The sequence below is a fragment of the Athene cunicularia genome (assembly GCF_003259725.1).
Source record: "Athene cunicularia isolate RWA chromosome 3 unlocalized genomic scaffold, athCun1 chr3_part1, whole genome shotgun sequence".
Classification (NCBI taxonomy): Eukaryota; Metazoa; Chordata; class Aves; order Strigiformes; family Strigidae; genus Athene; species Athene cunicularia.
This window is the reverse complement of record NW_020799097.1, coordinates 101,761,465-101,783,607: the sequence shown is the minus strand read 5'-3', so window position 1 is coordinate 101,783,607 and position 22,143 is coordinate 101,761,465.

The window sequence follows — 22,143 nt, the reverse complement described above, 5'->3', positions numbered from 1 at the left end:
CGGCTGTGATGGGCCGTGTCAGCGTCGCTGAGGGCTCCGGCCTGCTCTGGCCTGTGCAGTGAGGCCACTGGTGGGAGCTCGCTCGCTCGCTCGCCCCGGGTGCGGCGTCACGGCGGGAGGAGAAGGAGCCAGGAAGGCGGAATTCTTGGCTTTTGTGTTGTTAAAGGAAGGCGAGGGCCGCCCTCGTCGCCGTCAGGCGCCATCGACCCCAGCGCAAAATAAAAGCACCGCTAGCGGGAGCCCCCGGGCCTGGTGGCTCCCTCCGCCCGCGGGGACGCCGGGCTGGGGAGTTCGCGCCGCCGGTAAATGCCAAATCCGTTCAGGAGAGGTACAGAAACTGAAAATTCCTTGGAAACTCGACGGGAAGGCAGTTGAGGCAACGTGGAGTATAAAAGCCTGGGTTGCAGCCCACTGTCGTTAATGAAGGTCTGCACCGAATAGAGGAAAAAGTAGTAGACATGGCAAACCTGAGCCCACAGTGTTATTCGAGGAAGAAATCTATCATAGCAAGTGAAGGAAAATTGAGGAGGAAATAAATGACGTTGTGATTAGCAGAGGAAGTAATAAAATTGTGGTTTAAAGTTATGAAGATAGGCTTTATGATTAATTCCTACACTCAAACAAGAAGAATAAGCAAATGTGAGCCTGATTTTAAATTTGCCTAGAGATTGAAAACACTGTGAGGATTCACACCACATTTACACCTAATTTTTTCTGCGAGGATGAATGGATAGAGTTGAAGCGTACTCAAAAATTACATTTTGAAAATGTTGCGAGAGTTATAGGACTAGTCTAGGAATAAACTGCTTGAAGTTGCCTGGCTACTTCTTAATTTGCACACCTTGGAAATTCAAGGCTTATTCCTCTAGTCATACCATAGACCCCAACTGACCAAAGCTATGCAGTTGCCTTTGCCAGGCAGTGATGTATTTTGGAGAAATTACTTCATTATCACAAGGCCCTACCACTATCACAGGGAAACACACAGCCGTGTTAGGCTTCTGGGGCTACTTGGATAACCAGCAGGGAGTCTGCAAATACTTCTGTAATGTGTTCTGTATATGCTAGTACAGACGCTTCTGTGGTGTGTTTTGCCTTACAGCCTAAGGAGAAAGGAAAATTAAAAAGCAGCTGCATGTGTCACCAGCCCTAAATACTTCATGCTTTCTGTATGCTTTGTGGTCTGTCTGTAGTTTGGGTTTCTTCTTGGGCTCAAGAGCCCCACTTTCAGATTTCTGATGAGTTGTCTGCTCCTTCCCCGGAGTATATAATAGGAAATAAAAAATGATCATGTGTGCTATCAGGCAGAGAAGGAAACTGAACTTCCTCTTCTATGTCCTAGGGGATTCCGCTAACTAAAGTAATGGATAAGAGATCCATTTTCTTGTATTTGGAAGGAAGACTGACATTCCCTACTTCAACCTGCCAGCTTTCAAAAGGAAAACTTAAGTCAGAGAGGGTTTGAGGCTGTTGATCATGCTTGGAAACCATACCCTTCAACCTACCACTGTGGAAAGACACTGTGTAGAAGACTTGCCCCTATCCTCAGTGTTTCCTATGGGCCATTTTGAGTGGCTGCTCATTCAGGCAGCTGACAGAAAGATAACTTTTCTGCATGCCTAATTCAACCATGTTTTGTAAGGAATCTGATAGGTGGTCAAGGACTGTAAATTGCACTGAGACTGGCAACGTGTCTTAAAGAAATAGCACTGTAAGCATTGCACATGTAAGTGCTTCCGTGGCCCAAATTGCTTATGTCACTTTTGAAAAATATGTCTTGGGCACCTAAATCATGTTTGCCTTACAGTGCCTAAATACCATTAAATTGAAGATTTGCCTCTTCTTAAGTAAAACATAAACACTGCTGGCATTTGTCATTCGATTTGTGAAATTCAATCTGGGAAAAAGCAATGTGAGAAAATCAGCTGTGCATCGATGCACTCTCACAGCTGCAGTCCTCAAACACTTCCACTAGATGCCTCTATTGTTTTCAACGTAAGCTTCCAAAACGTAATTCCTGCTTAGCCTAACCATTTAAGGCATATTCGCAAGACCATTTCTCTTGATGTTGCAATTAAAATACATGATTGGCAATCACTTCTAAAAAAATCCCAAACTCATTTCAAAGCACACATCACATCAGCATTATACAATATTAATATACAAAGCAACTTTATGTTGCTAATTTCTATTATCTTTTTATTAATTAATTTAAAATGAGTCAATAACTGTCCAAAAAGGGCCAAATGTGGCACTATGCAAAAAGCAGACATCAGAATTAAATATACATGCTTCTGAGTGATGATTGTACAGTTCAGGAAATAAGGAGGCCCATGCAACAGATTATTTGTGATGTAGTGGTACACACTCTAATTTGATCTCTTTAAGTGCAATAATTCAAGCTGAGAGTACAGGGAAGGATTTCATGCCCACTTTTTTCCACTTGGGTATGAATATGGTTTTCTTGTGGAGCATCCTGTTTTCTGGCCAATAAGATAATTACTCCATTCAAAAGAAGGCAAATTCTGCTGTATAAATTGTATTCAGAGACACCTCCCAGTGGCATGATTATCCTCAAGCTACTTAAAATACAAGTCTAGGGAGGAATTGCTACTCTTTGTCATGTTTGCCAGGAACCTGTTAATTTATTACCTGAAAAATAATTTGGCTCCCCAAAGAGCCAAAGGAAGTTAGGTAATAAATTCCTTCTCTGCCTCCTCAGCAGATCCATAGTGCAGGAGATTTTGCACCACCCTGGACAGGCTTCTTTCTGACCACTTACACCAACGCTAAATACAGTGCAGCAGCCTGTACAACTGTACAGAGTGGCTGAGATATATTTTTAGTTGGTTTTGATTTTTTTTCTTCTTTTTATTTTTCATAGCGCCTGGTTTGGAAAAACAAATGTTTGGAAGTGAAGAAGGATTTAATCTTGATGATGATATAATGTGTTGCATTATTATTGTCTGGGACTCTATTTTAAAATAAAAGTCACTTTGCATATTTGAGGGGAGGGGGAGCCCCTCAGCAATTTAAAGTTCCCATCTGTTTTTTTAACTATTTTCTAAAAAAAAAAACCGTGATAACTTTGTGACAGGGATCTTGTCTCTATATCTTTCTGTAAACTGTCATCTTGATCGCTGGTGTTATACAATAATAATGTCACATTAAAAATTTTCTACCATCTGCTCTAAAAGGAGGAGCCTTGGAGTCTCACCAATATAGTCACTCTGGGATACTATGACTCACTAGGAACAATAGTTTGTGCATGCTCAGTTTTTCCCCAGCTTTGCTCACAATTACTTATCTTGAAGGGTCTAAAGTTTGAAGGTATTCACTTAAGAGCTGGAGTCCAATAAAGAGTACTAGAATAACTTTAAATAGGCCACAAGGGAGAGAGGAGGCTCATGGGACTAGGTGGAGTATGCATTTCTTCGGTCCTGAACATATGGTTGTTGCTTGCAAATTGGGAAATAACCTTTCTTTTCAGCTCCAGATGCAGTGCTGCCCAGTGGGTGGCTACCAAGGATGTTCCCTTTGCCCAGAGCAGCTCCACCCCGCAGCCAGATAAAAGGGATGTTGGCAGAAATGGATATAAAGGCCTTTTTTCCCCCTCTTAAAATACAGTGAAAGGAAGGAGATGATAGATGCAGGATCAGGTCAGAAGCAGCTTCCTAGAAGTGGAAGAAAGATTCTACAACACCCTGTAAAGAACTATATATCCATGTCTGCTGAATCCCTGGAAAATTCTAAAAACCTTCATTTTCAGAAAATTGCTCTTAAAATCTTTGTGTTCAACAAGTCTGGGGGAGATTACTACTACTATGCTCCAGCATAGCGTTTGTTCTCAGCTACCACGTGTGGAATGCCCACTAATTCTGCTCCAGACTACTGCTGAGTTCTGCTCCCCAAAGGGCTGCCAGGACCACATGCAACAAAACGGCTTTTTGAGAATTTCCACGGGTGATTTTTTCCCTGCTAAACAAAATAAAATTTAAAATATCTTCCAAATCTATCATCTTTTTGGAAAGTTCCTCCTCTTCCCTATACTCTAGACAAATTTAATATGAAAATAAGTGTTACATTAATCATAACCTAATAATTTTCAGTATGTCCTGGCAGAGCGAGGTGTGACAAGATTTCTCAAGTACAGTGAATTTGCGTGTGATTTCACTAGTGCATGCTTTGTCCACAGCGTGGGGCTGTTTGCCAGTACATGTGTATTGTGAAAGCCTAGGCTTTTTTTCATTCAGGACAGTGGAAGAATGCCACTGCTGCAGACTCCAGCTTGATTTGAAAATCCCTTGAGTTTGTGTGCAACGTATGCATTTGTGTTCATCATTTAAGTCAGCTAAAGTTGTCTACGTTTCTGTATTGAGTCAGATTCTGTTTATGTACTGGATGTAGCTCATAATCTAGTATCTTCTTTAAGACTGCCATCTATTTTAGACAGGGTTAGATTGTAGTAAATTAGCACAGCTTCATTTATGTTGTACTGCTGTGTAAACAGGCGCTACTGCATAACAGGCTGAACATCCAATAAATAGCCCCATATACTGCCAGGTATGAAATACTAAAGGCACAGGCTATAACATAGACATTCACCTGAAACATTAATTCATTTATATCTTTTGTTCATTTGTTAAGGACTGTTCATCAGTCTGGGTTTGTAAGAGTCATAGAGAGGACTGAAGAAAATGCATGTTAGAAAAGACTTCCTTAAGGATAAGAGCAAAACACATATTCTGAAAGTAATCTGTGAAAAATTTTTCTATACTGTTTTTTGGTTCTCTTTGTGCTCGTTCTGACATTTTTCAGCCCATCAAAGTTGATTATGCTCAAGCATTTTAATGCTTGCTTTATGGTTCCTTGTTTCAGCTAGAACAAACTGAAGGGTTAGAGACAGAAACTTTTATGTTCTCTGTGAAGTCAGTACTGGAACACCAAAAAATTTTTTTACTTCTGTGAGCTAAAAGGACAAGTATTATTTGGGATGACCTTCAGTATAGTATCAGCAAAATAAGCCTATGTAGCACCTTCTTCCTCAGTGTGATTCTTACCGTATGTTTGTAATACCAGATCTGGATGTCTTTCTGAAAGGCTGAAGGACAGCCACTAACAAAGAATCACATCCACTGCAGAAGCAGGTGACCTGTCTAGCATTTAGTTGCCCATTCATGTGTAAAACCTCATGCCATCTCTGCCATACAGTCTTCTGTACATTAATTTTAGAGCAATCAGTTTGCCTTCTAATGAAGAAATGTTGAAGTGCTTTCTTCAGACAGGTATTTGTGGAGTGATGTACTCAACTACTCTGTAAAAAACAAAGTCGAATACCATACAGCAGCATGAAGGGGCATGCTTTTTCAAAATATTTTCTTATTGATTGGTTTTTAGTGCTGGCTTTGGCTGCAGGAACAGAGATACCTGATAATCCACATATCCATGTGACTCCAATATACATCTCTCATATGAGCCCTGAAAACCATAATAAGGGTGAGAGAGGATCAAAGCTCCTTTCAGCTCATTTTTTCTAAAGACTTAAGCAAATGTACTTTATACACACAGGAAATTACAGTTCTCTAAACAGGGCAGTTAGCTAAACTGTGGCAATGAGAGGAAATACAACAAAAATGTCATATTTGAAGACCTAATTACTTTTTTTTTTTTTTTAAGAGAACATGGGTACTTCTCTGTATAAACAGACAGGAGCAATCCACATTCCTAGGAGTCCTTCCAGCTATATCTACTGTATACTTACCAAATTGATGAGTACTTAGACTCACATATCTAGAATGCTCACCTGTGAGCAAAGTGCCTTGAACTTACCTTGCTTTGTTTGCTGCAGAGTCCAAAACTCTGTTGCATCCATTTTTATTCACTGATGTTTTGAAATTACCCATATTTATATGAACATCTTGATTAAGCTTTTGGAGGTTCAAAAAACATGTGTAAATGTAGATACTGACCTGTTCTTCACTGGTGATTATTTGAAAGAGTAAACCTATTACATTAGCTCCTTACCTGGGTGACTGACTGCCCACACTTAGCAAAACATGTGTGGTAGATGTATCTGTACATATATATACTTGTTGCTTAGTTCTAGATGGGTAGGGAAAGGCTAATTATAGAAAATATTTTATTTACAATACTTCATAATATCTAAGCAAGTGCCTGAAATTTTTTGTCTGTGGAGAGGAAGACTGCTCTGGTCCAAAAGTTTTTGGAGAAGAATCACTTGTACTTTCCTATACATCTCTTCATAAGAGCTTTTGAATTATGTTGGCTGCCACCTGCGTATTCTACTTTTCTTTGAGTAAATAAACATGTTTATTTCCTTTTTTGAGGTGTGTTCAGTAATGAGCTCTTTGATTTATATCACTCTAGTAGAATAAACCTCTTCAAAAAGGTAAATTAAGCCATGTCTATGGCTGTTTTACCATAAGCAGTTTGGGTGTTTACTATAGCAGTGCAATGCAGCCAGAGCATGTTAGTGAGCTAGCATACAGTTAGTGTACTAGCTGTTGATGTATGGGCTGGATGAGCAGACAGTGAGGTGAATTGAAAACTGACTGAATTGCCGAGCCCAAAGGGTGGTGATCAGTGGCGTGACATCTAATTACGAGGCCCTAGGAGTGCACCCCAGGGATCAGCACTGGCTCCAATCCTATTTAACATCTTCATTAATGATCTGAATGATGGGGCAAAGAGTATCCTCATCAAGCTTGAAGATGACACAAAACTGGGAGGAGTGGCTCATATATCAGGGGGTTGTGCTGCCATCCAGAGGCAGCAACAGGCTGGAGTGATGAGCTGACAGGAATCTCATGAATTTCAGCCACGAGAAGTGCAAAGTCCTGCACCTGGGGAAGAACAATCCCAGATACCAGTATATGCTGGAGGCCGCCCAGCTAGAAAGCAGCTTGGCAGGAGAGGCCCTGAGAGTCCTGGTAGACACCAAAGTTGAACATGAGCCAACAATGTGCCATTGCCACAGAGAAGACTAATGGTATCCTGGGCTGCATTAGGAGGAATGCTACCAGCTAAGAGGAATGCTACCAACAGGTCAAGGGAGGTGATCCTTTCCTGCTACTCAGCACTGGTGAAGCTACACCTGGAATAGTGTGTCCATCCTCAGTACAAGAGAGACATGGAACCACTGGAGAGCCTAGCAAAGGGCCATGAAGGTGATTAAAGAACTGGAGCATCTCTCTTGCAAAGAAAGACTGAGAGAGCTGTTTAGCTTAGTACAGAGAAGGCTCAGGGGGATATCAGTGCATATAAATAACTGAATTGCTTTTTTCCCGTGAGGGTGGCAGAGCACTGGCACAGGCTGTCCAGTGGAGTCTCCGTCCTTGGAGGTATTCAAAATCCATCTGGACATGGCCCTGGGCAACCAGCTCTGGGTGGCCCTGCTTGAGCAGGGGGGCTGGACCAGCGGACCTCCGGAGGTCCCTTCCCACCCCAGCCGCTCTGTGATTCTGTGAATGTGGCTGTGTATTTTAAAAATGGCTTATGCATTTCAAGCCACGGAGAAACATGGGTTCACAGCTTCCCTTGGTGGCTGGTGGTATTCATTCTCATCTTCTCCAACAGTGCACATTCCTTACTCACATTTTAGATCCTTTGAGCTTAAATAGAGAGGTTTAAGTCGTGTTGAATCTTGCAAAACCTTTCATACAACTAACTAGTGAATGTGGCTTTTTCTGTAGCAGCCAATGTGTGTACAGTATCTGTAATTTTGTGTTACCAGGTTCTGTTCCTTGTAGGATGGTGTTCTTTAGTTGCTTATCATATTGTCAGTCTTCACACATTTAGGCTGAAATTTCCTAGGTTGTGTTTCTTCCGTACACTCTTTTTGGAAACTGAAAACACTGAAGACTGTTCTGGATATCTAAAAATAGAAAGTCAGTATGATATTTTAGAGAGGTTAACAGTTCTTGGTTTCACTTGAAATTTTTAAGCGGGACTTTAAATTTGGAAAGACAACAGATCATCTCCTTTTGGGAGAATATAGGAGTTGTCAGCAAACTTATGAATAGTCACTGAAATTTGACCAAGCTATTAGTATCTGAAAACCTCAATTCCAACTGTTCAAAAGCAACCTAAACTTTTAAACTATAGTCTGAGAAACACCTCTTAGAATGATTTTCAAATGTCTAAATGTCTTTAGCATGTTATTATTGGACCAATAGATTTTTTTTCTAAATTTTTAAATAAATCTCCACTTATGAAGCAGCTATCCCTTTCTTCCTCCTGAAATAAATGATAATTAAGAGTCTTCCGGGGGGAAACAGGGAAGCAATGGCTAGGCCAGTACATGCAGGAAGATAGAGCTTTGATCCCCAGCTGCTGTGCCACACAGCTGCTTCTTCCAAACCGGCCTGGGTGGTCTGCAAGGGCTGAGGAAGCTGAAAGACCCATAGCCAGAGAGAGCCAGACTTTCGCAGGTCACCTGGAAGACTCCTGATGATTTTATCTTTCCCTTATTTGTTCTCTCTATTCTCATCTTCATTAATGATTTCCACTGGTGGGATTTTGTTTATTGTGTGATGTGGATTTTTTTGTTTCTCAGATCTTAGATTTGCTTCGCAGAAACTTCTGTTGTTTTGGCATAGTTTGCTAGTAGTATATCAAACAAAATTTTAAAACGCCAGGATACAATTCTAAGAGTATATAAAGTAAATTCAACACTGCATTATTTTCTGCCAGAACCCTTTTTACCACAGAAGCAATTATGTTGCATCATCCTTCTTTTCATATTACAGTAACAGTGCTTGGCTCAAGAAAGGAAAGGTAATTTTCAGGTTTCTGCATTACAGCCATATACACATACATGAATTCTTATTCATGAAAAAATATTATAATTTTGAATAAATTTTCTAATCTCTTGAGAGGCTAGAAATGAATAATAATGAAACTATGGCTTGTTGAAATGGACTATTTACACTCTAGAAATGCTGCAGAGGTGAAAAAAATCTATGTATTGGTATATTTCAACTTTGCACAGCAGAACTAAGACTTCTGTTCAAAAATCTATTAAAACATTATCTTAGCTAATATTACTAGAGGGACAAAAATTACTAACTATGGAGAATTTTTCATTATTTGGAAGTGTCCAGCCATGGCTCAAACAGAGACCATTACTCTCATTTCAAATTTACATCACTTAATGTTCTGTCCTTACCTTGCATACTGCTTTTCATCTTGATATTGAAATAGAAATGTGAAAGATATCCTTAGGGGTATGGATTGGGAAGGGAGAGGGAGTAATTTAGAGGAGGTGTTTGAGGGAATGGGATGCAAGAGAACAGTGGAAGTCACCTTTTGGAGACAGCATAGCACTTAATATCAAAAGGTCCTTGGTTTACATCTGAATTTCAAAAAGAAACTGAGTGACAGGATCTTTCAAATTTTGGTGATAGTAATAAGAATACAAAATAAAAAATAGCAGGTAGAAGAAAAGATGAGTGTTCTCATTTGCAGTCAGTGAACCAAGTAAACATAAGAAAATGCATCTGACATATAATGATTAAGAACAGAAAAAAGGATTTTCATTTTCTTCTCAATGTATCATGCTTTTAAACAGGATTAGCCATGAAAATATAATGAAAATACCCATAGTTACACTACATGTTTATTAAAAGCAAAATGTCACCTCATGGTGCTAAGAAGCACATCTTATTTTTGTTTGTTTGTTTAATTATTTTCTGCTACAGGATTTCTGAATTGTTCTATGATAGTTTTAGTGTTGAACATTGGAGAAGGAAGTCATTGAACTGGTTTAAGAGGGGCTGACTTTCAAAGGGTGGTTACCATAATGTTTATGAAGATACCTTGAAAATATCTCCATCTGAAAATCCAAATATTAAGGCATACAAATTAAGTAGTAATTTTCAAAAATCATGACTGTAAAGTGCAATATCCTGTAGCAATCCCTTGAGTCAGAGTTAATCAAATTCTAGATATGAATTTTTTGCACCCATGTTATCACAGAAATGCTATATAATTACAGATTACATAGCTGATTGATGGTGACTTCATGAGTCACACAAAAGGATAATGAGCCATTTCTTTAATAAAAAGTACTTAATGAGTGATGTTTCTACTTATTTCTTTCCTATTTTAAATGGATACTTTAGCTTTATATCTCTGATTTCCTACACTTCCAGAAAAATTCTTCACATATTAGACCATACATATCGATTTATGAATCATTGGCTTTTTTTGATTTTCCTTAATTGTTAGTTTAATAACACAATATGTGAAAATCCAGTCAGAAGTATGTCAGATAAACTGTCAGTCACAGCTTACTGGGAGTGAAATGCCAGCAGTACAGTTGCACTCCAGGCTTCTTCATAGAACTGTGTTGCCTTATGCAATTTAGTAGTCTATTCCCATTTAAATGGAATTATCACTTGATATAGAAAAGACTTCATTTTAAAATGCTGTAATGTAATAATATAGAAATAAATAATATATAAGATATAGCTCTACCTAGTATTATCTGAATTTGTTTTTCTTCATCCCTTTCTTTCAGAATTCATAGGATTATAAAATAGAAAGACGTGTTTTTAAACAGCTGGGGATGACATTTCTGATTTGTAAAACTTCAAAATTATTAAGTAAGCAGTTTCTTAATATATTACAGTATTTCCCTAATCCCAGAAACATTACATTCTATTTTTTAAAAGTTTATTACAGTTCTCCAGTCTTACACCTCTGTGTTTCTCCATTTTCCCCTTGTTATCATGTCTATCAGACCTCTCCACCTTGAACCCATTCGGTTTTGGTACCCATCTCAGGAGGCATTCAGCAACTAGCTCCAAACCGTTTAATTTCATTTTCCACACAGCAAACATTCAAGTTATTGTTTCCTGTGGCTACCAGGTTGTGGTTCCAGAGAAAGAATCCAGTTTCCAACTAATGGAATAGCCCTTTCTTTTTTATTCAGGATCAGAGAGTTGAATTGAAAGCCTAAGTAAAGTGGTACTGTTTAATCTTATCTGGACTTAATGCCACAGTTATACTAGGTTATAGCACAGCACAGATGCTCTAATAATTTTCAGGCCTTCTTAAAGACCACAATATCTCCTAGTAGTACCTCCTGCTGATGACAATGGTCATTGCCATGTGCTTCTTTATATCCAGGTAACTGTCATAGTGACCACAATTATAAAACTAAAAAGTGTCTTCCTAACCCTTGGCACTTACTAGATATTTTATGCCTGGAAGCACAACTATATCCTAAGTAAAGTAAATGCGACTGGTTTTATTCTTCATGTCTGATTCCTGTGGATCTTCCTTTTCTTTGAATCATGTAATTCAGTGGTTTCAGAAGGTTTTTTTCCACTTTTTCAGTCAAACCCAAGGCAATGCAAACTAATGAGGTTACAACTATTATTAAGAGAGAACAGCACCAGAAAAGTTCATAGGCACTCATATAACTTTCCTATTATTCACTTCTATTCCAGGAATAAGAAATACGGCAATAGAACCTGCATATGGATAAAGCATGGCTACTACACAATACACACAGTTTTAATTATGCTGCTTGGATTGTACTTTTAAATGTAATGGAGAAGAAACAGTGTGGGTATAGAGGGAGGGAGAAGGTTGTAGGCTTCTGCATCATGCCACGTGGCTCACATGAGATGGCAGGGACTGCTGCCCTCCTCACTCACCCGTGCTCTGCTGCACCCAGGCCTGTGCTCATATCTGGCAGTGGTGCTGTGTGCTCAGAGCACTTCACGTGCTGCCAACACGCAGTAGGTAGTGTGCCATGTCATGGTATTGTGTGGTAACAGCTGTATGAAATGGTCTGACTAGCTTTCCCTTTCTGAGAGGAAAAGGGAAGTACTTTAATGTCAATTATTTCTATTGCCTGCTGCCTACAGGATGCAATCTGGGTGATGGAGAAATTCATACTGACATCTTTGCATTATGGTTTTCCTGTCCTTGCAGAATTAAAGACATATAATTCTTCACCCTGTGTGTGCTAAGCACATAAAGATTATCACTAACACATTCAGGTCAATGACTTTTCTTTATAATATATGCAATATAAATTTTATTATATTATTTGTTTCATAATAAAAGTCTGTACTTGACGCCCATTTAAAACACATTATTTTAATTTCATTAACAACATTTTGTGATGATGAATCAACTTACAGAAAACTTAGCTATTACTGTGTTCAAGTCTCATAAGAAACTTAAATTTGGGAATGGTTTAAAAAAATAAGTAAATTAAAATCTTTAAAGAATTAGTAATATGAGAAAATAAAGACATATTAATATTTTTCATTATTGAATGTACTGCTAAAGGAGAATTTTAAAATGCCTAGCAACATTGAAATGATGTATATATTAAGTTACTTGTACTGAATCTTGTGAACTTACAGCTGTAGTTTTTGATACCATGAACAATATACTTGCTGTTTAAGAGCTTGCTCTGTTAGAAATAAAAAGGATATATACATAAAAGCAAAAATTATTATCACCTTATACCAGTCAAAAGATAAACCCATTTTTAATGGACAGACTGTAGCATGAAAATAGGCAGCATTTGTGATCCATCTGAATGGATATGGGGAGAGTGATTAAAATATTCAGCTGAAAGCCAGATGCCACTGTGGTGAGGTTTTTTTAGGTCCCTAGAAAAATCAAATCTAGTGGAAAGAAAAAGCCCTGAAAACTTTGAGTGCACTTTTTGGAAGTCTGGCAAACAAAAGTTAAGTCAAGAGCATGATCAAAGAGGATATGGGGAGTTGAGTGTACTTTTTAAAAATCTCCTTAGTTATACTGAAAGTAGCCAAAGGCTGAATGACAATTTTGCTTAAATTCTGTCCTGATTTTCAGGGCCTTTGGGTATTGGGATATAGCATTAACTCCATCCTTTTTAATGTACTTCACTCTAAATAATAAATTATTAATGCTATTTTTTCCTTCTTTTAAAAAAGGAGAAAATGTCCTCATTAAGGCATCTTATAAGATTGTAAACAAAATTTTTACTTGCTGCATTTCCAAAAGAACTGCATAGATTCTAAGTAAAATGTTTTTTAAATCTACTTTTCAGACATTTATCCTGGTTATTATTATCTTATAGAATAAAGGTAACAAATGATAGAGCTAATTTCCAAAGTTTAAAAAGGGTTATTTTGCTACTGTTTATTTGGCATGTCATATCATTTTCCCTTTAAAAAAAAATAATTTAAAACTGCTTGAGAATTGGTACTTTAATATCCTGAGAACATGGAAAGGCATTCTCTGTAGGGGTATCTGAAGAAGAAAGGATAGATTCTCATTCTTTCTAATCTATGTATATATAAATAATGCCAAACTTCTAACATTGCCCCTTATCTGAGTATCCATCAGATACCTTTAATGATTCATGTAAACATATTGCAGGTAGCAAGCAATATTGTGGAGTTATGTATTAAAGTAGAAAAAACAGAACTAAGCCCCAAACACTGGTAACAATACAGTAAGTGTAAAATCCAAGGAGTTTCCTGATTGTTAGGTAGAACTTGGTCTGTAATTTTAAATGCTTTTATGTGGTGTGTGAAATCCTAAAGAGAAGATCACGCTTGCTTGTTTCTTTGATGCCCTTAAATCAAAACCCTTCAAGCATAAATCCATGGAGATGTCAGTTTACAGCTAAGCTAGAGCACCTTTGTTTTACAGACAAACATCTCTTCAAAGTCAAACAAAAGGCAAGACCCTTTCCTGATCATAATATATAGTAAATGAAAGAGCAGTTTAAAATCAATTATACTGTACCATGCTTGATCTGGAGTTTAGGACAAACCCTAAAACCAGGCAACTAATTCACTCATCTTGTATTTCCTCCCTCTCTTCCTTTTGTAGTGAAAATTATCTATGATTCTGTATAAAATATTAGTGAAATCTCAGAGAAGCCTCCCTTTTTTAGTTCTTGTTGCAGCCAACATGTAGCAAAATTCTCCTCCCTGAGGAGGTGTAGAGACACAAGTCTCTCACTTTATTCACTACTGAAGAAAAATTACTTGCTTTGACTTCCAAATATTCCCAGAGATTATATTCTTGTATCAGGAATAATCAGTACTTCGTGCCGCTGGTGCCTTGAAGGAGGAGCAAGCAGTTTAAGTTATTCCCTGAAGAAACAGGAAAGGAACTCTGCATTTCATTCTACTGAGTGTCTTAGAATATCAATAACATGGGAATATCCAAAGATACATCTCCCCAGAAAGTGTTCTTTAAAAGCAAAAATATAAAACATTGTGTTTTTAAAAGAAAAACAAAATACAGCAAAACTAAACAAAACTTGTAGGGTTGTGCTCTCCAGGACCAAACTAATCTATCTATTCACAGGGAAAACTTTCCTGAGTATATTATCTATCCACTATTGACTGTGGTTTACCCATCAAATGTCCAAGGAACACTGCTATAAACCAGCCAAGGAGCTGATTGCAGTATTTGATTTTTGTCTGTTAGAACACCTCTTCAAGCTTGATGCAAATACAAAGTAAAATGTGATAGAGAAAGTACTGCACAAAAATGGAGATGTATTTCAAAATAATTCAATAGTATAAATGTAGCCGCTTGTTTTAAGTGCCAGTCATAGCCCCTACCTTTGCTTCAATTCACTAAAACCCTAAATTTTGAACTTCATGCAACTTAAAATATCTGAAGCCTTTACCTCTGAGCTACCTGAACATTACCATTCTTGAAAGTCATGCTGAACACCTACCACTGAAAGTGCCCCCCTTGGATTTTGAAACGTTGGAGTAACAAACTCTTCTACTTGTTCAAAAATTGATCTAGTATTCAGATATGTTATATTTTTTAAACGAGTTAAAAGCATGGCTCTTTCCTTCTGTTCTTTACTTTTAGAAGTATTAATATCTATGCTCCATAATCTTGATCCTTAGCAAAATGAACACAAAAAACATTAATAAAAGCATGATCAAGCTTTCTGACAACATATATTTGGCAATGGGGTAACCTCAAGAGAAATAGAGGGGCATATTCTACAATCCTGTGAAGGAAATTGATCATGGGCATTTATAAAAGATCATAAGAAAGATGACTTGCACATACACCTCTTGAAACACAATGCTCTGCATTAGCTGTGACACCAGGCTTCATAAGCAGATTGGTACTAACATGGAAGGGAGGGAGACCAGCTACTGAACTACTAAAACCACTTCTGTAATGTTGTGTGTTTCCTGCAGGTCTTCTAGCCACATGATGAGGTCTGATATTGCTTAGTTTATAAAACCGGATTTGATTATAGGCTAGCAAAAGCTTATTAGAGTCCCAGCTGCTTTTAATTCTGGTCTGCCCAAGTCATGCTGTATGCATAAAGAGTAAAGACCAGGAAGAAACCTGTGTAGGGAAAGAAGTCATTAGAGAACAGAAACACTGTAGAAGGTGGAAGTGGTGTACAAGATTTTTTATCTAGTAGACACATGTTAAAATCCACCAGAATTCTTTCCCCTGGAGTTTGACAAATTCTGGTTTATGTTTTTTTCCTGCACTGAAACACAGTTCCCTTGTTTGTTAGAGTGAGATGCTGCTAAAAGAACAAAATACGTTTAGCTTCTGTGGTATTATTCTCAACGTAAGGTTATGCTGGCATTTGTACCAAGTTAGGTAATTCTGATTTAGTTGCAGAAACTTGCAACTTGCAGAAACTTACTTAGACTATCTGTTCAGCTCTACAGTACTTTAATAAAATTTGCCTATGGCAAAGAAATAACTGAGGGTAACAATACCTCATTACTCACACAACGTACTGACAAAGTTATGTATTGGCTTTGGGTGAATAATTTCACTAGTGGTGTTGTGGTCACAGGCAACTGGAGCCTAAGGTCTCAAACATTGTTTCTTTGCCTTATGGAAATTATTTCAGTGAACTTTTGCGTAGTATTCTCCTGGGTAAGAAGGAATAGGAAGCACCATGTGCTCTAATCAAACACAGACAATTCATATACTGCCTTCCCACATGTTTGAATAACCCTTTAAACAAAACACCCTCCTTTTGAACACATTAATCATGTATCTACAAACATCTAACTAGAGTGTACATAATTTGACAACGAATTAGAAAACACAGAATCAAATGTCAAATCCACCACAGCTTAAATTAGTGATACATCTGTAAAATGAATCATGTTACTACAGAGATACTTTTACCCGAAGCCTTCTGGCCCAGCCCTGGTATCTGTAAATGCAGACAAGTAAAATCAGGAAAAAAAACCCCACCCCCCCTAAAACTGAGTTGCTTTTTAAATAAAAATACCTACCTATTTCTCATGTAGACATTAGAATATTTTCTTTACTTTTGAATATTCCTTACTTTCATAAGGAGCTTAGTGTAGTATTATAATACACCTGTATTCTTAATTAAAATAGGACAACCCCACAATATGATACATCTGCACAGCTCTTGGCATTGAAGTAGTATGGAATTCTAGTAATCAAGATTATACGTGTCAGTGCTGCAGCTTGAACTAAGCTGAAATTTAAGGACAAAAATGTTAACAGAAAAAGTAAAACAGCCCAGCATGGTATAGAAGGTGATTAGAGAAAAATCATTCTCATATCCAAAGGGATTCACAATTGTGATCATTACAATATTGATATATTATCAATTTTTCATAATTATAAAATTTCTAAACCATGTGACAGATGTACAACCATACTTTTTAAAAAATCGATGACATAAAGTTCTAAGCAAGCAATATGTTTTCCTCACTCTCACAACACAGGCTTGAGAACAGCAAGATGACACTGATGTTTGAACATACTGTACATTACATTTTACTGAGTTGGATTTATTAAAATGTGAACTATGTAAAAACCTGGAAATCCCCAATAATTTTTAAAAAGTGGCTAATTCCTATAAGAAGAGTCCTTTGTAATCTATTCCCCCTCTCACTTCAGAGCTGTTGTCAGAAAAGAGCTAAGTGGAAATTCTGCAATGCATCATGACGTTGATGTCTGTACAAGCCTTAGGGTACCAGATCAAATTTTTTTAATTCACAAAGATCCTTCACCAGAAATGCCCTCTGTCCATAGCTCAGTTCAGAATATTCTATTACACAATTTAAGAAAGCATTTTATTAAATATTAGACAAACAAAATTTGTATTAGTTTCTAAATTTGAAATCATAACTGGGGTAGAGTTCTCTGTAATAACATGCATTGATCACCATGGCAAAGTCTCAGTATGAAAAAGACGGGCTTTTAAATTTTTGTTAAACTATGAAAACATGGTTGCATCCACTGTAGCTTTAATGTCTTAAGCTCAGATTTTTTTGATGCATAACACAGTTCTCCCTTACATTGTATTTTCGCTATTATGGGTGTCTGTCACATAAAACATTAGTTAGGCATCAGTATATATAGCTATTATTAATGATTCATCTGTTGGAGATACAAGAATGTAACAATGAGTGGTTTTATTGAGTGTATCATACTGAACTACAAATCATAATACTGAAAAAGATTGCAAGGAAGTCATCCAGGCTAGACCCTGTTCCATGGCAGGATCAGGTATCATTATTAGTACTGATACTACCATACTTGCATACTTTTCATTGAATTATTGCTTTGATGTAAATATATATATTTTTCAATAGCTGATTTATCAATAGCTAGAAAACTAGTGTATTGCTAGTGTCATGTAAACTGTGAGGTAACTGGTGTTTGCTGGGGGGAAAGCTAATGCTGTAAGCTACATGATGCCTCTTGCTGACAAACAGTTGTCTCTTCATTGCAAAAAGACTCATCCCACTGTAGTTCCCTGTCCTGGTTTTGGCTGGGATAGAGCTGATTTTTCTTCTTAGTAGCTACAATAGTGCTGTGCTTTGGTTCAGTATGGGATTTGGTATGAGAAGAATGCTGGTAATACACTGATGTTTTTAGTTGTTGCTAAGACATCAAGAAATCAAGGACTTTGCATGTCCTGCCCATGTGCAGGCACACAAGAAGCTGAAAGGGAGCAGAGCCACACCAATGGACCCAAACTGGCCGGTGGAATATTCCATATCATACAATGTCATGCTCAGCATATAGATGGGGGTTGGCCGGGAAGCTCCCCCTCTCATTTCCAGTACTGCAGTTTTGTGTTTTTCCCTCCTCTGGGATCACTAGCTGGGAATGGGCTGAGCACTGGTCATCAGGTGGTGAGCAATCACATTGTGCATCACTGGATTGTATATTCTATTATTACTATTATTATTACCATTATTATTTTCATTTTATTTCAATTATTAAATTGTCTTTATCTCAATCTATGAGTCTCCCTACCTTTACACCTCCAATTCTCTCCCCGATCCTCAGGCAGGGGAGGGTGAACAAGTAGCTGCCTGGTGTTTGGCTGCTGGCCAGGTTTAAACAATGGCAGTCCCCTATAGCCATGTTGTCCAGCAGGTCAGGTAATATTTACTTTCACAGTCAGTCTTGTCAAGACATCTTGGATTCTCTAATCCGTGGTGGAAGTTTCGGAAAAATCTTTTTACACCTAAACTATATGGATAAGGTCTTGAAAATGTTTACTTGGGTTAATAGCTCTTATTTATGTGGGAGACCATTCAAATCCATTCCTCTATTAATTGCATAAATTGATATTAGTAAGTGGCATGTAGAGAAGTGCTGTTTTGCTTTAAGCTATTTCCTAGTTTTACAATACCGGAGCAGGAGTGCAAAATTAGAAGACAGTGGCAAAACCTGCTGGTTGTAAAGTCCTGACTATAGCTCCTGGAGAGTCAATGAACATTTTGACAAAGCACAAAAGTTGACTGAGGAAAATAAAGCAAAATGGTAAAGCACAATGGGGTATTAAGACTAAATTAATATAAACACCTCTCCTTGCGGTCTTATATTGTTGGCAAACTATGGATCAGGGTAGTGCACACTAAAACATGCTAGCTATGTTTTATTATTTTGTTTTCCATCCCTCCATCTTATTTAAAACATATATCATGACAGCATTCTAATGCAGCTGTATATCATAAAAATAACTTTTTAAAACAGTCTAGCTTTTACCTTCTCTTTCTGAAGAGAGCTTTTTGTGGAAAAAGAAAATAAAGTTATACGTTAAATGATTAAAGTATACTTCTTCTTCTTCTTCTTCCAAGGAGCAGCAGGAGCAGGGGCTGCCCCACAATGGGGAACAAGCCAGGAGCTGAGGGTCATCCCGGTAGGACAGAATCCTCACCTACTGTGGCATGGTCCTGCAGGGGCTCAGCTGGACGTACAAAGCCATGTGTTGGCAGCCCCAGGCATGGCAAGGGATAAATCAAGTCCAGGGACCAGACAGCCAGAGGCAACAAGAGACAGGGATGAAAATAAGCACATCACCTTAACCAAGAGACAGACCAACAACCCAGGGCTGGGCTTAAATGGAGGTCTTGGATGCACGGAGAGAGGGTGTGGGTGGAGGGTCCCTACCTATTAGTGCCCTCAGGTATCAGACTGAGCATCAACTAAGGAGACAGTCATGAGTGGCATGATGGAGAGGGCCTGCAGCTTTAGCCTCCTGCTGAGCGAAATGGCTTTTATTAAAATATTGCTCTAGATTAAATGTGGCTCTGTTCCCAACTCCATGTGGCAGATTCATGTGGGAGATCCTAGATTGATCAACACATTGTATGTGGCAGGTGGGATCTGAAAAAATCTGCTGTGCTGAACAGCAAAAGTGGGAGTACCAGTCCTGCAGTGACTTTGTTCTAGGAATGGGAAAAGTCTGAGTCCAGGTAATGGGATGGAGAAGTATAATAACAATATTGGTTGAAAAACAGTTGTAGAGAATTCGAATGCCTTTTTTGTTCAAAATTTGCACCTTAAGTGACCTGCATTATGCAGCACAGGTATTTTGCACAGTGCCAAATCAACTTCCAGCTAGTTCTTGTGCAGTCCTCTTAAAGATACATTCTTTCCTTGACTGTGTTGACTTTGGAGGTGTTAATCTCAATTTACATGAACATAAAGACAGATAAGAAGATTTAGGTCCTTAAATTTAATTTTCAGTTGTCTTAAAATTACTTCTTTATGATGAATTCCTATTTCAACCTAAGTAAGCCAAATGTTGTAAGTAAATATGCAGAGAGCACTGAAAGTTTCTTTGGAACTATAATAACTATGCAGAACAGGATTTAAACTTTTTATCAGATCCAGTGACACTCCAACTCCTGTTAATGTGGTGACCATAACATTAACAGAGAACCAATCACTAACACACATGTTCTGTTCTGTGAAGCTGACAAATACAACATATTTACCTTTTTCCAACTGCCGTCATTTTGCTACTGAACATTATATGAAAAAAAAATTTCTCATGAACATGAATATATTTTGGTTTTGTCCACTACTGATTTTGGGGCAAATGCCATGGTTATCTGACTAACACAATATGTGTACAACAGTGTGACTGTGTAGTCACTACATTATAAAAGAAGACAGATGCTGTTTTTCTTACAGAAAGGTTTCTGGTTTGTTTATGATGTGGAAATGCCTTGGTCTTATCACTTTTACAAGGTGAAGTATAAATCATACCTCTTGTGCTGTCATTTCACATCTCAGGCTTTTCCCTTACATTATCACTTTTGTAGCTCTTCACCTGCATTTTTGAAGATATTATGAGCAGTACAGTGGGAGGAATGTTATATAAATGATTCAGGTGACACTTTGTACTAGCGACATGCTATGTTTTTTCTAAGTTATCTTTTGGGTAGAAGATTCTCAGAGAAATGATGATCCATTAAATTACCAGGTTTATCTTACTGTGAAAAAGAGAGGTTTTCACAAATTAAGAAAAGCTTCAGCTTTATCCTGAAAGCCGTACCAGTCTTGGTGACTGGTATATAGAATTTACTGAATATGGTTGCATCTAATTTCTACTGAATGGTCTTCTGAATCATCAAAGAAATCTACAAATATTCTTGGTTATTACTTGTAGCATCAATCCAAAACAGAAATTAAAAGCCAAATACAGAACTAACGTGTGGATGAAACTACCTTTTTTTTTTTTTTTTTTTTTTTTTTTTTGGACGTGGTCTATTCAGAACAGACTTGCCGCCATAGCACAGCAATGGCAAGAAGTGAATTTCTCTTGTCTATGCTTTTCCAAGTCTTCTTCTGTAGACTTATAAAGGACTTCAGGCCAGTTCCTTCAACATGCCTGTCTACTTTCCTCCTTTCAAATTAATGAGAATGAGGTGCTCATTTAATTAAAGTACTATCATTTGGAAAACAAATTTGAAAGCAAATAGAAATTAAAGCAAATTACAACAAATGACACTTCAAACATGAATATTTAAATAAAAGTCTATGTTCTACTTAGATACAGCATCACATAAAGCTAAATATATTTTTAAACGCTTCTGTAAGTGAATTCTGGTAGGAAAGAATGCAAATACAAAATGAAACAATAATGCTACAATAATAAACACATTACCCTGTGTTACTGAATACCAAGCCAAGTCTTGATTATCCTGCACAGATTGCTGGGATGCCCTTTAGTTCATTCTGGATTGAGTTTATGGGCAAGATTTGGGCCATACAATTTGCTGAGACCTCTGGGTACTTTTTGGTTATTGAATCAGGGGTTACAATCTGCTGTAGCTTTGTGATTGCAATGTAAATGAGTTATTCATAGATGACCAGTTTCTTCCTTCTTGATGCTAATGAATAAACACCTATCAATTCCAACATAAACAGGAAATTAAGAGCCAAAGCAATGACTTTAGTTTGATAGCAGACATTTTCTTTTCCAATTGCACAGGTAAATTAAGGATTACCTCTTAAAGGGATATACATGGCATAAAAGCATCAGCAGTATTTCTATACAAGTACAGAAATAAAATCTCTAAGAAAAAAAAATAGTAGATGTAGTTTAAAACACCAGAAATTTTATTTTTTACATTAAAAACAACCAACGCATAAATCAGATTGCAGGTTTAAATCTTCTTATCAAATATACATTCATTCATACATATTTCGGAGCTAGATTTGTCAACAAGTTACATTATAAGAACTTTCATTCAAAAAGGACTGCCAAGTAAAGCTCAAACATTTGTTCACTCTGAGCAAAGTAAGGATAGCACTAAAATATGATAAAGAGAATAAATTAATATTTGATCCAACTTTGACACG